General features: G+C 52.4%; 1 protein-coding gene and 1 long non-coding RNA gene across 3 annotated transcripts in view; one reads left to right on the top strand and one right to left on the bottom strand.

Annotated features, from left to right (window-relative positions):
• The window catches only part of SETD3 (SET domain containing 3, actin histidine methyltransferase), an 81,046-nt gene that overhangs the window by 43,690 nt on the left and 23,070 nt on the right, over positions 1-14,286 (bottom strand). The window lies entirely within an intron of this gene.
• Positions 5,443-14,251, top strand: LOC125909187 (uncharacterized). Its single transcript, XR_007453595.1, has 2 exons — positions 5,443-5,978; positions 14,059-14,251. It is a non-coding gene; the product is annotated as an uncharacterized LOC125909187 (long non-coding RNA).

The raw sequence follows: 14,286 nt of genomic DNA, 5'->3' as shown, positions 1-14,286 counted from the left end.
ACAGGGGAGCTTCTTTTCAAGAAATACGAATCTGTGGGGCACCCGAGTGGCTCAGTCTTAGATTAAGCATCAGATCTTAGCTGACTGAGCCACCCAGAGTACCTCTTTAAATTAAAAAGTCAGTAAGCTTGGCTTGGAATGCCTTTTTCTTGATGCAGATCCGATGTGGTCCATTGTCCTGTCTTATGATGCTTTAAAACCTAGAGCAACCTCTCTGAGAACGCAGTGCCTACCCACACACTGGAGAGAAAACCCAGAATTGTGTCGAAAGTGCTGACCCTGCAAACTCAGGCACTGCCTCCTCTTGGCCCCACACACAGGAGCGGACTTCCCGTCCAGCAGCTGGTGACGGAATTCTTCCCGTGTGACCCCGCTCACTGGTCTGGTTACTTGAACAACAAAGGCCAAACCCTGCCTCTGTGGTGCTTCCCTTTTAGCGGGGCTCCTGAGAACACCATCTGCTGCTTAAAACGCTTCAACAGCTCCTGCTGAAATACAGGTCAGATTCACCGAGCAGTTGGTACTCAGGAAGACTTTATGGGACAAATGACCATCTCCCGTGGTTATAAGGTGCAGCCAGCACAAAGAGGAGAGGAGATACTTCGAGTCGGACCTGAACCTCAGTTCTGGCGTGCCAGAATGATTAAACTCGTAATCATGTATGAACTGAAGACGGAGGACAGACCCACCAGCAAATCGGCCTTGACTTCCTCCCCTGGCAAATGGGAACAGAAGCAAGCAGGCCCAGCAGGGCTGTTGTGCGGGTCGCCTGGAGCTGTGCGTCATGCAGATGCCGAGGGCTGGGCCCCCCCCCCCCCCTTCCAGCCTGTCCCTCCACCTTCCCTTCCCTTCCCCCAGCACCTCACGCTCCTGCATACCCAATGGCTAGGCTGCGCCCTTGGCCTTCAACCCGGCAAACTCCTGGCCTGTCTTCAGGGTCAGGTGCCATCCCACCTCTGTGAAGCCTCTCCTGATCCCTCCCCGCCTTTTCCTGCTGTTTCCCTTGCCTCTGGGCCGCCCCCCCCCCCCCCCCCCCCCCCCCCCCCCCCCCCTTTCCTGCCCTTTCCCTCCCCCCTCGGCCCCCCCCCCCCCCCGCCCCCCCAACTACTATTCATCAGTGTCCTGACCGGGTTTTCCACCAGGCCAGAAGCTCCTTGAAAGAGAAACTGCGTTGTGAGCTCCGTATGGCCCAGCAGCACTAACAGGTGCTCCTGCGTCTCGGTGGCACCTGGTAACATGTGACAACTGCCGGAAAGAGAAGACCCAGATCCGGAGAGACCTCTCGTGGGGGAGAGGTGGTGCCCGTGCGAGGAGACTGACTTCCCGACAGATCTTCCTTGGCTGTGGAGCGCTGTCCGCGAGTCCCCGCTCCACGGCCACATTTACTGGAAACTTCGTCTGTCACCACTTTGCAGGTGACGGTTCAGTGACGGTGTCAGTATTCAGACATAGCAGCTAGCTCTACATGGTCTGTCAGGTAAGTCTACTCGCCCACGAACAGGAAGCTGATGTTCTACCGGTTCGAGAAACCACGGCTACTAATTCCCTTTAGATGAATGACGAGACCACAGAAGAGCAGCGACTTCAGAGCCGATGGTAGCGTTTCTGACGTAAACGCTGCCAAATAAAAACCGGCTTATTAATTTTAAATGACTTCACAGCATTTAAAGAAAAAACACGAGGCTGACACAAAGATTTTAAAACTCATTAGAATCGGTCTTGAAATCCCTGATATATTTAAATTGAAAGCTGCTGTTCTGACAGCTTTCCCTTCGGATATGCTGCTGCGTGTGGGCCCCCATGGTTAAGGTTGGGTGAGCAGTTCCATTAAAACCTTCACTTTCACGGCTTATAATTGCACAATAAAAATTTGCTCCAGGCTTGACTTCTGCATACAAAAGATTTCTGCTTGAAATACACATTCCAAAGGACAAAATAAACCCGTCTGCACGAAAACTCGGATACAAGGTCACTTCTGGTGTGTCTTCAGCTCAAACGAGTTAAAAGAAGCTAGAAGTGTAGGATCAAACGTGTCTTTCCTACGCACAGAAGTTAGAAATAGAGAGAGGGAGGGGGAGAGTCGGTCTCGGGGCGAGGAGGAGAAGGGACATCTAGAACCAGGGTATTCCGTGATCGTCCGTAACGACCTGTCTCCCCACTCCCCACACCCAGCGTGTCACCAGATGCCATCGATTCTTACCTCTAAATACTTCTCGCGTCCCTCAGGCCTCCCCGCTTCTCAAGTTCTCTTTCAGCAAGCGAGCGAACCCAGGCACGGCGGGGGTGGCCCCCCAGCAGGTGAGGACACAAACCCCAAAGCCTGCCGACGGCCCTCAAGCCTGGCTCCTGCCACATCTCTGGCCTCGTGCTCTACCTCCTTCTGTCTCTCCCTACGCCTCTCTGCTGTGCCCTCCACCCCAGCTCCTGTGAACAGGCCTTTCTATTTCATCTTCTTGCCTGTTACACCCAGTGCAGGAAACTTCCTTCACGACATCCCTGAAGGGCGCTCAAGCCCAGCTCCTGCCTAATGACACCAACAGCAAGGCTTGCATTTTAAAAACCCACTTATGTCTGCCGATACCTCAGCCACACCTACAAATCTGTGAGACGGGCTAGGCCATCATTGTGGAAACTGGGGCTCGGGGAGTTGGAGTGACTTGAGCAGGTGTGACATAAACAGACTTGCTAAAGCCACAGCCATCTCGTCCCACATTGGCCTGAGCCACAGGAGCTACAGACCTCAGGGAGATTCATGTGTCAGATTTCTGGGAGCTGGTCCCCACAAATCCACAGTGACTTCCCGCCATTCCAGGGCTGTGGCCTCTGCAGGCTCGGGCTGTCTTCTCGGGCCCCTCTGTGCATGCCCTGCTCGCCCCCAAGCCCAGACCTTCTCTGACAGCATTTCCCTCAACCAGACAATTCTGCCTTTCGAGCCACAGCCACCTGACTGCCCCCAGGCACCCTAGAGCTCAGACAGCAGTCACTGCCTCAGTTTACTGTTTTGGTTCTTCAATGTTTCCCGCCAGTTGTGTCCCTCCTATCTCTACCATAAACTTTGAAAAGGCAAGGATCTCATATTACTTTTCTATCTCCTTACAGCACCTACCACTGAACTTGAGACCCAGGCATTCAGTAAGACTCCATTACGATCAACAAGTATTTCAAATAGGTATTTGACTTACTTAAAAAATACTTAACTATTTTTTTTCCCGACAAGAGTCAACACAAAGATAAACACGGTACCTGTGCTGTTTTCGACCACTAACATTTAGAACGTTTTCTTTTCAGCTGAAAAGCATAAAGTTGACTTGTAGAAGGGAAAACTACCCAAATCAAAATGTGTGACCGAGCACGACAACAAAAGAACCCGGCGGGGGGCCTAACGTAACCAGCTCTCCAAACGTGTAACTCAGACCTAACGTGGCTGATCATCACCGGGCACCCTGCTATGGTCATATGTGAGTCGGGGGGGGGGGGGGGAGGGGGACACCCGGTAACTTCTGGGGGGAAAACCCTCAGCAAGAGCGTCGGGAAGAACACACTGGTCTCAGCTGTCTCCACGCTAACGAGCGGACCGGAGGAGGAGGAATTCACTGCAGTAACACAGCAACTGTGAGGCTCGGCGCAGCCCGGAGGCCCTGGCTGGAGAGACTCACCGGGGAACACGGCGGCGGGGGGGCTACATAAGCAAAGATCCAGTAAGAAGGGGAAGAAAAGGGGCCCAGTGTCTACCAGCAGAGAACCTGAGCCTAGTGGCCAGGAGGCGAGCGTCGGGTGAGGACGATACGAAAACAGAAGCTGACGGTGTTGGGGGGTGTACTTACTTCACCCTGCCCAACCTTCCAGGGAAGACAGAAAGTCCTTTTTTTTTTTCTTAACAGAGAAAAACACAACCACCCAAAAGAATATAAACCAGTTATCTGGAGAGCTGCTAGACTCCATCTGCTAAACGCGGAGGATCTAATAAGCCCTTCCTTCACTGCAAACTTCACCTCTTGGAAGCCAGAGAAAGAAAGGCTAGGAGGACACACACGGCCAGGTCGTGCCTCAAGCAGCGTGAGGAATGTGGGGTTGTACTCGGGATCGGCACTTGGCCCGGCAGGGACAAGACTGCCCGCCAGGGACCTCCGGGCAAACTAGAAAAGGCTGTCGCTGCGAGGATGGTGCGGCTCCGCAGGCACACGGCTTGGGGAGAGAAGACAGGCTGAGGTATTGGCGCCTCACCGGCCCCCGGGGGCCCTGGCCACACGCGCCTGACACGTGGAGACCCGCAAGGCAGGCAAGCGGCTCCCCTGCCCAGCGAGCCCTGCCCGAGACTCCTCTGTGGCGGGCGCGGTGCTGACAGCAGTGCCACGCGGCACCCGGGAGACAGAGGTCCCTTCCCGTGAAGCTCGTGCTCCAGAGGAAGACACAAATACGAGAGCAAGCACAGACGGGGACAAGTGCCGAGAGAGAGACCAACAGCATGCTCACCGCGGTGGCTCATTTCATGTGACAACTTGGCTGGGCCACGGTGCCCAGGTATTTGGTTATGCCGGATGCTTCCGTAAGGCTGTTTCTGGATGAGACTAACATGCAAATCGGCGGACTATGAGTAAAAACGGCAGAGTGCCCTTCCTAACACGGGTGGGCCTCATCCAATCAGCTGACGGCCGGAACAGGACACAGGCTGACTGACCTTCCCCAAGCAAGAGGGAATCCCACAGCCTTTGGACCTGAGCTGCAGCATCGGCTCCTTGCAGGGTCTCCCCCTGCTGGTCCCTCCTGTCAATTCTGGAGTTGCCAGCCTCCATAACTACACGAGCCAGTTCCTTAAAATAAATTTCTTCCTCTACACACGTGCACACTCTACTGGTTCTGTTGTCTTCCTGGAGAGTACCAACAGCGGCCATGCGGCGGCTGCGTCCCAAACCATTCCGATCGTCAGGAAATCACACACAGCACAGTCCTGCAGGGCAGGAATGGAGCCTGGGAGGGTAACGTCAACCCACAAGCGTGGTCACAACGTGTTCACTCCCCTGGGCACTTATCCCAGGTCAGAAACACAAGCAAGTCCCATCTTCCAGCACGCAGAAGAGAAAGCCCCAAAATCCTGTCCCAGAGGTTAGGGAATTTACAAATATAGACCTTGGGGGGCTGGGGAGAAAAAGCAGCTTTCAAGAATTTTTTTTTTTTTTTTGAGGCTTGTTTTTAAACTTGGGCGGATTTCACAAAGTTCTACTGATCCAACTAGTGGGAAGAGCCAGGGCTGGTAAAGCGGGCTGGTGAGGGAAGGGACATGGTATGAAGGACAGGGCTGCAGTGACAGAGGGAAGTAGGACAGCCCCTAGGGTGGGGTGCACTGAGGCCTCAATCCGGGTTCGCCATCAGCAGGTCCGGCCAACTTTCTCACTCCCAGCCTGCCTCCTCCCCTGGAAAATGGCACGATGCCCAGCTATGGGGTAACAATGAGGACTGGGGGAGGCTCGCCAAGCCCCGTGGCCCACCACTGGCACACAGCAGTGTGGGCTCAATGAACACCACCTTAAGAGCGAGGCCCTGTCTCTAACCTCTCAGGCTTTAACCTCTCCAAACACGAATTTAACCACAGTGACCTGGGCCTGGTATCGGGGGAGTGTCTCCTAAACCTAGCCTGGTTAATTCTGTCTCAGATTCTTAGGGGAAGACAGTAGCTCCTGACTCATCACCATGAGGATAACAGGAGAGAAAGTTCTCTTCCCGGTGCTTGACACACAGCAGGCAACGCCACAAATGCTGATTCTCCTTCCTTCCGGAGTCCACCAGGGATGGGTATGTAAGGTCCTGCCTGTGGCTCTGTCTGCCTTACCCGTGCAGGTGCCTCTATGAACACGCTGATGCCTGGGTGACGTGTCAAGTAGGAGACAGGGACAATCCACGTGCCTCCTTTGTTGGACGTCTGTTCCTAACTGATTAGCAACTGTGAAAGATCTCTGAAGGGGCCCAGGACCCCGAGTCAGGTAAGCAGATGAGAAAGGGGAGGGAGGCTGTGGTTCCAGAGGAGGGCTGCCAGTGAGAAGTGCCAGCGGGGACAGGCAAGGGCAGGACAGGATGACACTAGCACACAGGGCAGATGGGGGATGCCAAATTCGTACCCGAGAACTTCTACAGGAGGATGCGGGGCCTGGGGCTGCCACGCCTCCTCCTGGACAGACACAGCATGAAATGCTCCCGGCGACAAGACAGGAACGCCCTTCCCAATTAGAACCATGAGCAGAGAGAAAAGCACTGCGTTTCTCAAGTTCCCCAAAGGCTGCTGAAACTCAAGCTGGAAAAAACAGGAAACAAGGACCACTGGATTCTGGAAGGTGCGGTCCATGTCTACCTGCACTGCTCTAACGGTATGCAAAACAAGTGAACGCAGGTAAAAACAAATTGGATTTTTAAATGATTTAGATTTGCAGCCTTCATTTATGAAAATGATGAAAATGTTTAATACGGATAATTTACAAAACAGAAACCTTACATGAGGAACGCAATAAGGACAACACTCTTGCACACGTGACACAAATTACTCGTGGTCAAGGTCAGCCAAGGTCAGCTATTGGGAACCAGCAAGGATACAGGTCAGGACGGTTCAGCAAGACAGCTAGAGGCTCTAAGAAAGACTATAACGGCACTGGAAAGTCTCCAGAGATGATGCAAACCTGGACGGATTTCCTAAGCTCCAGTGTTTTCACATCTCTTAATATCTTTAAAAAAGGAATTCGTAAAGGGGCATCTGGGTTGCTCTGTTGGTTAAGCGTCCGACTTCGGCTCGGGTCATGATCTTACAGTTCATGAGTTCGAGCCCCACGTTGAGCTCTGTTCCCCTCTCTCTGTGCTCCTCCCCTGCTCATGCTCTCTTTCTCTCTCTCAAAAATAAATAAACATTATGAATAAATAAATTAAACAAACACGAATCGGTCAAGACAACAATAAAGAAAGGACCGCCAGCTTCCTCACAGTTGCAGGGAAAGCAGTGGGCAGAGGTGTGGGTTCTTCTGAGAGTGAGCATCTCCCACCTCTCTGTACAGCGTGAGGCGGGCAGGGCAGGAGGGGCATTTCTTTCCACAGCTGGAAAAAACTGCCAGCAGGTGAGCCCTGTGTAGGCCCCACATGGGCCTGACCAGCAGGGGCCTCGAAATCAGCAGGCCTCGCTCAGCTTTCTGTAAAATAGCCCAAGGGAGATTTTAAACAAGACTGCTCTGCCCTTAAAAACAGACCACTTCTAGGGCACCTGGGTGGTTCAGTTGGTTAACCATCCAACTTCAGCTCAGGTCATGATCTCGCGGTTTGCAAATTCAAGCCCCACGTCGGGCTCTGCACAGACTGCAAAGCTTGCTTCAGATCCTGCCTCCCCTACTCTCTGCCCGCCCCCTCAAAATTAAATTAACATAAAAAAATAAACAACTGCTTCTTTGTCCCAAAATTAAGACCAGAAACTTCAGAGATCCAAGGACATGGGCGTGGGGCTAGCAGATCTGCTCCGACCCCAGCCCAGGGTGTAGGGCCCTCAGCATCCGGCCAGCTGCCCCACATCTGGATTCTACACCTGCAAAGGGAGAGTGACCAGCCCCCTCCCAGGTAACTGGAAGGACAACAGCCCCGGAGGGGAAAGCAGGTGAGACCAGCTGGGCTTGGGGTTTCCTGCCATGTGTTCAGGAGCCACTCGGCCCGGCCCCACCCCTGTCCTGCCTCCCCAGGCCAGTCCCATGAGGCACACGGCACAGAAACTACCCACCTGAAGGGAAAAGGCCCCAGCCAACTCACATGAGCAGCCTGCGAACGGAAATCATCCTCTCCCTCCGTGTCCCATGGCCTCTACCCAGTCTGCTACCACGGCAGCCAAGGAGTAAATATGGGCTCGCTGCACCGGCATCTGACACCTCCAAACCTGTCAAACGGCCTCCTCTGTTCCCACCATCACCTCTGACTCGCTTCCTTCCCTCTTCACTTCTGCAGCTATCCACGCGGGTGGCTTCGCCATGAAGGCGGCTAAGGACAAAAACGTCCCATCTGGCACACATTAGCCTCCGAGGAAAATCACATACGTGGGAACGAGGTCAGGAGGACAGTATCCAGGAAGCAGCGTCCGTCCATCCGTCTGTCCATCCGCGGCCACACTTTCAACTTTGCGCTTTGTATGCAACTTTTCTGTAAGCGTGAAAGTTCATTCATTTTGACAACATTAGAAAACAAAACATTTGGAAAGAAAAGTCGTTTAAATCCCCAGGGAGCCCAGTCCCCATCCGGTGCGCCAGCTCCCACACCAGAGAGACACGTTCATTAGCTGAAAAATGGAACAATCGAGAGGACACGTGGGTTCAAAACAAAACCCGGGGCAGCGACTCCAAGGTCAGGAGGCGGCGGACGGGCCCGTGAAGGAAGGCTCGTACACAGGTTTCCAGGCGGAGGGGCAGGACCGACAGCGGGGGAAGCGGACCACGCAGAGCCCCGCATCGCCTGCGAGCCACAAGCTGTGCACGACCCGGGAAGCGCCAGCTCACAGCCTCGGCCTCCAGAGGACACACTTCCAGGAACCCACGTGCGTGTGCTCCCTCACCGCGCTGCTCAAGCACACGCATCCACACCGAGGTCTACAAGCAGCTCTGTGCGCTGACAGATGTCACCCGAGCGTCTCTGGACATCGGGGTCCTCAGAGTAAACTACTGCTCACTCCACTCGGACGCTCCTCCCCGACGGCCCCGCGTGGGATCCGCTTCCAAGAGTAGAGGAGAGCTTTAGGAGAACACGGGCTACGCCTGTCTGGCAACTCACACCTCGTGCAATTCTCGTGTGCCTCCGTCAGAGACAAGGTAAAACCGTGAGCAACGGGAGAAGCAACTGTGTGTGTTTTAGCCGCAAGAGCCACGGGAGGCCAAGAACCGAATGGGACGTCTTCCTCTGCCGCTTGGTGGGCTCTGTTTCCTGCCAGGTCAGGTCGTGAGGAGGACTGCTAGAATCTTCTGCCACTGCGGCCCCGGTGAGGTAGGGGAAGCGGGCTATTCAAGGGAGAGAGCCAACTTAAGACCGCCTGACTCCGTCCCGAGGCCTTAAGGCCGACACAGGGGAAGCGCACTGCACCGAAGTACGGTTCGCGGCAGTTAGCACACACGGGAGTCTCTCCATCTCCATCCCTGCCCCCGAACCGCTCAAACTGGTCTACACAAAAGACAAGACCCAGGGGAGGTGGGACAAATCGCACAGGTTAGGGGATCGATGGAAAAACAGTCATTTTCTAGATAAAACCTCTATTCTATTAAACCCTCCACAGTTGCATCTCCTTGAACGAACACCGTATCTGAGCTCGGCAACACAGGAAAACGTGCGGGTCCCGAGACAGCAACCTTAGGAGAAGCTGGCACCCCGCACTGCGGTGCCGGGTCCGTTAGATGGGATCGCCAGTTAAACCAACTCTTCATTCAGAGGCTCTGTTCAGTTCTTCTTCACTGGCATGGGTCAGCAACACACGTGGACTATCGTTCATCTGTGTTAAGTCCGGCAGATCTGATAGGCTCTCTTCACCTTCACACAATTACATTGTGTCAGAGCTGATTGTAAGCCAAACCCTCCCTTTCCAGTGATTTCTATCACAAAACTGGTCCCATATTTCCATGCAGAAATCTCAACTTGGAGCCGAACTCTGGAAAGCCCCGGTCTGCTGGGTGTATTCTTATAGGTTTAAAACCTCTGCAACAGTTTTGGAGCGCCTGGGTGGCTCACTCGGGTAAGTGTGTGACTTGGGCTCAGGTCACCATCTCGCGATTTTGTGGCTGGGCACGGACAGTGCGGGGCCCGCTTGGGATTCTCTCTCTCCCTCTCTCTCTGCCCCTTCCCAACTTGTGCACATGCTCTCTCTCTCTCTCTCTCAAGATAAATAAGCTTTAAAATAAAAAAAAAAAAATCATAAAAATAAGTTTCAAAATAAATAAAAACCCTGCAATGGCTTAAAATCCCAAGTTCTGCCTTCTACCACTAATCTTCTCTTCTTCACTGGTCCCCATTTCACAAACTGACAGAAATTTCACCAGTGCTCAGGGCTGTCAATCCACACAAGCCCTTTCCGGTGTCTGGCTGAGCCACGGGTCCTACCTTAGCTCCCTGAGCCTGGGTAGACATTTCTCAACCACCGAGCTGCAGTGTTAAGGCCTCACCAGCAGGCCTCCCACCTTCACACAAGGTCTGCTCTCACAACTCCTGGAGTCTGAGGCTTCTGGTTACATACTACCACCTGCTGAACACCTAAAGAAAACCCTGTATGCTGAACATCTCATCTCAAGAATACGATGTAAGTATAATGTAAAAAAACCTAGAAAACCCACACCCCGACTCTGCAGAGGAGAACCAGCAGAGGCTCACAAAGACTTCTGAACAAACCCTGTTAAAGCAAGTTAAAGACAGAAAGTAATCTGAACAAGTGGTCGCTCTGAAAAACCCTTGACCGAGAAAATACGCTGCGAGAAAAGAGCATGGGAAGTTGTTTTTCTGACTTTTAGTCAACAACAACCAAGGAGACAGAGAGACAAACATTAAAATAAAAACTGCAATACAGAGAAATCTACCTAAAAGAATTTATACTTACCAGAAGTTAGTACCAGTGCTGCTTTTCTTTCAGAATTAACATCCTAGAGCCTGAAGCAAGACATACTACTGAAGCGACTATCAACACTTTTCTGGGCCCTTCCCCCCAGGGACTGGGGGTCATCAGCAGAGACACACAGGACCATGTCATGCTTGCACTCACGCTGCTGGTGCACCCGGAGACAGCGGCCAAGAACTGTGGCCTGCAGACCTTCAAGCTAGCAGTCAGCTCAGAAGAAAAATAACGGGTTTCAGTGTCAATGCCCAGCCACAGAAAATAACTTTAAACGGGAAGCCATAACTAAAACCTGCAAATCAGGTTCTGGAAAATCTGGACACCCTCAATTGGTACACGAGCGTTTGTGATATAGAACGTACATACGTTTCTCTGGGAAGAGGGTTCTCCCGTGACCCAGAAAAGGTTAAGAGCCACAGTGCCCAACAAAACAAAACCAAGGACACGTCACTGTAACGAAAATGTTAACAACGGTGGGGCGCCTGGGTGGCTCAGTCGGTTAAGCGACCGACTTCGGGCTCAGGTCACGATCTCGCGGTCTGTGAGTTTGAGCCCCACGTCGGGCTGGGTGCTGAAAGCTCAGAGCCTGGGGGCCTGTTTCGGATTCTGTGTCTCCTCCTCTCTCTGCCCTCCCCTGCTCATGCTATGTCTCTCTCTCAAAAATAAACATTAAAAAAAAAAAATGTTAACAATGAACTGATGTAACACACTCCTCGCTCCCTCTCCCCGAGTGCCAACGCACTGATGAAGTGACCTCCTCAAACGGAGCAAAAGCCCCACACCTGACCCTGGAACAGCAGGAGGAAGACACACGGTTTGCCGCTGGGGTGAGAAAACCCGACCTAACAAAATCACAACAGTCCGACATGAGCGTGTGTGTTTCCTGTGGATCCCGAAGACTGCCGTGGGCAGCGAGAACCTTCTACAGCCAGAAAAGCGGCTAGACTCACGGCGTCACTTTTTAAAAGACAGCTACGCAAACACCCTCCGCCCCGCAGCCGGACCCTCCTGGCTGTCACGGCCGCTCGCCCCCCTTTCACGCTGCCTGTGCTCTTCCAACCAGCACTGAAGGAAAACCGCTCGCTGGGAACCGTCCCACCAAATCGCATCGGGACGCAGTTCCACTTCGTGGTGACTCCCTTCTACTGTCTGGTTTACTAACGTGAAGTGAGTGTCCCGCGACTGACCGCGGGGTCGGGAGGACAGTGTTCGCCACACGCGAAGCCGTCCTCCTCCCGCTGGAACAGGCACACACGGCAGCCCGGACGGTCCCAGGAGAAACTGGGCCGTTTTCCTGCGGCGCCAGCCTGACTCGACGGACGGTACATCACTTAACACGGGTTTTAAACTGGAGCCAACACACAGACGTCTGGGTCAACTGTTAGTGTTTCACAACGAGAAAGCAAAGTCATCAACGACGACAAAAGCCTGAGACTCTGAAGCTCAATTTTGAGCCTGTAATGGGTCACTGTGAGTGCAGTCCCTGGTCTTGAGGGAATACTCACTATCCGTGGCCGCTAGGGCTGCTTCCAGACAGAAGGTTAAGAAGAACTAACGGCAGGCAGGTGTGGGGGAGAAGCAATTTAGAACAATAAAAACGGAAACAACTGAGCGACGCGGCCTGAAGGAACGAGATGCAAAATAGACACAAATGGAGTGAGAATTTCCGCAGCCAACGCTGCTGGGTCAAGGGCCGCACACAGATCAACGCGTGTGGTTCGTTCCACAACCCTGCAGTCGGGCGCGGCACTATCCCGATTTACAGATAAGGAAAGAGGAGCACAGACACACGCCCCAAAAAGCACCGCCCCGGAGCGCACCTCCCCGATCAGCACGCTGCACCGGATGCGGGGGCTTCGACCGAGATGTCCTTCGTGCTCCCCAGACGAGACTGTGCTCCTAAGGCCACAGGCACCGAGGCCCGGCGCCGCACGCGTGCTCTGGAGGAAGCCCGACCTCAGCTGCCTGACATCAGCTACCCTGAGAAACGGGGCTCATGCTTCTATCCTACAGATGCAGAAACAAAGAGGGGCAAAGCACCTATGGCTGACCCCCAAATGATGCAGGCGATGGGGTGCTGACCCTCACCCAGGCGAAAATCGACACAGAACTTTTGACTCCCCCCGAAACTGAACCGCTAACAGCCTACGGTTGACAGGAAGTCCCACTGATAAGAACAGGTGATTAACATATATTTTGCAGGTTACACATTATTTGTACATATATAAATATACGTGTATGTGTACACACATACATACGTACACACACACACACACACACACACACACACACACAGCGTTGTCACAATAAAGCTGGAGCAAAGGAAACGTTATGAACAGAACCCTGAGAGAAAATACAGACACGACACCGTGCTGTATTTCTCAAAAAGAACTGTGTATAAGTGGACCCACGCCGTTCAAACTGTGCTGTTCAAAGGTTCGTTCACTGTATGTCCAAAGTATATTTAAATAGCAAGTGAGATATGGAATCTGGGTTTCAGCTCAAGTTCATCTCACTAAAAAGCTGGAGTTGTTTCTGTTCAGGCAGGCCCCAGGCATCCAGTCATTAGTCAGGAATGATGGTGAACTCTGGTATCATGTAGGTACTTGAGATGCTTTGTTCTATATATAAACACAAAGCAAGATTTCTCGACCGTAGCACTACTGACATTTGGGGTTGGAAAAGTCCTTGTTTGGGGGCTGCCCTCGTACAACATAGGAAGTTGAGCGGCATCCCCACTGGCCACATATCAGGTAGTGCAGCCCAGGGGCTAATTCTTAAGCTACAGAGAAAGGGGAAACTTGAGGGCAGAGTCACTCCCTCGTCTCAGCTCCAGAGGGAACCACGACACCGACTCTGACCTGTCGGACGGCTGTTCGACGGGAAACGAAAGATAACGCCAGCTGAAATGCCAAAACTAAGAAAGGAGTAACCAGGTGTAATTCAAATGTTCACAACCTTGGGGCGCCTGGGTGGCGCAGTCGGTTGAGCGTCCGACTTCAGCCAGGTCACGATCTCGCGGTCCGTGAGTTCGAGCCCCGCGTCGGGCTCTGGGCCGATGGCTCGGAGCCTGGAGCCTGTTTCCGATTCTGTGTCTCCCTCTCTCTCTGCCCCTCCCCCGTTCATGCTCTGTCTCTCTCTGTCCCAAAAATAAATAAAAAACGTTGAAAAAAAAAAATTAAAAAAAAAAATGTTCACAACCTTACACACCTTTTTATAGAACGCTTTCACTTAGAACTAATTAAAATTAATATATGGCACACTTTGAAAGACACCAAAAACTCAGCTTTATGAATTAGTAAATTAACTGCCACTATGATTTAGTAAAATACATGTGAATATATACGTGGAGAATCCACAAAGAGCCTTTCCTTTTCTTGGAAAATTTATACACGGAGCACCTTTTCGTATTAGATACATTTTAAAGCTTCTAAAGTTCCACTGTAAGCTTTCCTTTTCAGAAAAGTTTGGTGACTCTCCCGATCCAGGAACAAGCACTGCTCACATCCACACCGGCCACTGATGAAGTCAGATCCACTCAAACCGTACTTCAGTGATACTCTGAACAAAGAGAGCCAGTGGACTGGAATCGCAACGCCTTTTAACTTAAAAAGCGCAATGTTTAAGCATCCGTAATAAAAGGTGAAGTAAACACTTCCGCTATCGATTTCCCTTTCCTTCTCACTCTT

The sequence above is a fragment of the Panthera uncia genome, assembly GCF_023721935.1.
Source record: "Panthera uncia isolate 11264 chromosome B3 unlocalized genomic scaffold, Puncia_PCG_1.0 HiC_scaffold_1, whole genome shotgun sequence".
Lineage (NCBI taxonomy): Eukaryota > Metazoa > Chordata > Mammalia > Carnivora > Felidae > Panthera > Panthera uncia.
This window is presented reverse-complemented; position numbering and strand designations above follow the sequence as displayed.